The sequence below is a fragment of the Anastrepha obliqua genome, unplaced genomic scaffold, assembly GCF_027943255.1.
Source record: "Anastrepha obliqua isolate idAnaObli1 unplaced genomic scaffold, idAnaObli1_1.0 ptg000208l, whole genome shotgun sequence".
Lineage (NCBI taxonomy): Eukaryota > Metazoa > Arthropoda > Insecta > Diptera > Tephritidae > Anastrepha > Anastrepha obliqua.
In genome coordinates, this window is record NW_026562274.1 from 15,001 (window position 1) to 17,500 (window position 2,500).

General features: G+C 31.6%; 1 non-coding gene and 1 pseudogene across 1 annotated transcript in view; both read left to right on the plus strand.

Moving 5' to 3' along the window:
- The first annotated feature begins 9 nt into the window (after positions 1 to 9).
- On the plus strand, positions 10 to 190 carry LOC129252457 (5.8S ribosomal RNA; annotated as a pseudogene).
- A 444-nt stretch (positions 191 to 634) lies between these two features.
- The window catches only part of LOC129252453 (large subunit ribosomal RNA), a 3,986-nt gene continuing 2,120 nt past the window's right edge, over positions 635 to 2,500 (plus strand). The window contains exon 1 of the ribosomal RNA XR_008583451.1: positions 635 to 2,500. This exon is cut by the window's right edge and continues 2,120 nt beyond it. This is a non-coding gene — a ribosomal RNA (large subunit ribosomal RNA).

Below are 2,500 nucleotides of genomic sequence, written 5' to 3' on the forward strand. Positions count from 1 at the left end.
ATAAAAAAATACTCTAAGCGGTGGATCACTTGGCTCATGGGTCGATGAAGAACGCAGCAAACTGTGCGTCATCGTGTGAACTGCAGGACACATGAACATCGACATTTTGAACGCATATCGCAGTCCATGCTGTTATGTACATTAAATTCAATTTTAAAGTACTGCTTGGACTACATATGGTTGAGGGTTGTAAGACTATGCTAAATAAGTTGCTTATTCTTTTATAAAAATAATTGAATTTAAGCAAATGTGTATATTATTGGATTTTAAATAATTCATAATATTAATAGCAAAAAAAATAAAGATATATAATGAATTTTATTTATTATATATTCTTTAAAAAAAAAATCCTCTCAAATAAAATGAAATGATGAAAATATTGAATCTAAGTATTCTTTACAAAAAATTTTCATATTATTTATATATATATATATAAAATAATAATTTATATATGTAATTAAAAGGAGGAATGTCTAGCATAAAAATTAAATTTTTTATTCTAGGATTGCCTCATTTTACATTATTATTATTTTTATATATTTACAATATATAAAAGGAGAAAAGAAAAATAGAGATGAAAAGATGATATAATTTTTTTATTAAATTGTGAGAAGATAAAAAAAGAATATTAAAACAACCTCAACTCATATGGGATTACCCCCTGAATTTAAGCATATTAATGAGGGGAGGAAAAGAAACTAACAAGGATTTTCTTAGTAGCGGCGAGCGAAAAGAAAATAGTTCAGCACTAAGTCACTTTGTCTATATGTCAAATGTGAGATGCAGTGTATGGAATATCTTAATATCTAGTATGAGAAATTAACGATTTAAGTCCTTCTTAAATGAGGCCATTTACCCATAGAGGGTGCCAGGCCCGTATAACGTTAATGATTACTAGAAAGATATTTCCAAAGAGTCGTGTTGCTTGATAGTGCAGCACTAAGTGGGTGGTAAACTCCATCTAAAACTAAATATAACCATGAGACCGATAGTAAACAAGTACCGTGAGGGAAAGTTGAAAAGAACTCTGAATAGAGAGTTAAATAGTACGTGAAACTGCTTAGAGGTTAAGCCCGATGAACCTGAATATCCATTATGAAAAATTCATCATTAAATAATTAAAAAAATAATGTGCATTTTTTTCATATAAGGACATTGTAATCTATTAACATAATAAAGTATTTATCAAAAGATCATTGGTGATATTAAGTTTATTTAAATTAATTTGCTTTTTAAGCATATTAACATAAAATAAATACTAATGATTTGATAAAGTGTTGATAGATTTTATTATATATAATGCTAAAATTCATTTTTTGAATTTTACAAAAAATTTAATATCTATGATATTAATATTTATTTGTATGCATTTATATGATTAACAATGCGAAAGATTCAGGATACCTTCGGGACCCGTCTTGAAACACGGACCAAGGAGTCTAACATATGTGCAAGTCATTGAGTTATATTAAACTTAATGGCATAATTAACTTAACTTAAATATAATGGGATTAATTTTTAGTCTATTTTTTAATAAATAGTCAATTAATTCAATCCCGGGGCGTTCCATATAGTTATGTATAATGATAATTTATTATTATTTATACCTCTAACTGGAGCGTACCTTGAGCATATATGCTGTGACCCGAAAGATGGTGAACTATACTTGATCAGGTTGAAGTCAGGGGAAACCCTGATGGAAGACCGAAACAGTTCTGACGTGCAAATCGATTGTCAGAATTGAGTATAGGGGCGAAAGACCAATCGAACCATCTAGTAGCTGGTTCCCTCCGAAGTTTCCCTCAGGATAGCTGGTGCATTTAAAAATTATATAAAATAATCTTATCTGGTAAAGCGAATGATTAGAGGCCTTAGGGTCGAAACGATTTTAACCTATTCTCAAACTTTAAATGGGTAAGAACCTCACCTTTCTTGATATGAAGGTTGAGGTTATGATATAATGTGCCCAGTGGGCCACTTTTGGTAAGCAGAACTGGCGCTGTGGGATGAACCAAACGTAATGTTACGGTGCCTAAATTAACAACTCATGCAGATACCATGAAAGGCGTTGGTTGCTTAAAACAGCAGGACGGTGGACATGGAAGTCGTAATCCGCTAAGGAGTGTGTAACAACTCACCTGCCGAAGCAACTAGCCCTTAAAATGGATGGCGCTTAAGTTGTATACCTATACATTACCGCTAAAGTAGATGATTTATAAAACAATTTCGATTGATTTATAAATTTTGAAACTTTAGTGAGTAGGAGGGTACAATAGTGTGCTTAGAAGTGTTTGGCGTAAGCCTGCATGGAGCCGCTATTGGTACAGATCTTGGTGGTAGTAGCAAATAATCGAATGAGACCTTGGAGGACTGAAGTGGAGAAGGGTTTCGTGTGAACAGTGGTTGATCACGAGTTAGTCGGTCCTAAGTTCAAGGCGAAAGCCGAAAATTTTCAAGTTTTTAATAAAAAAAAATATTAATAAAAATATATTTAAAAATA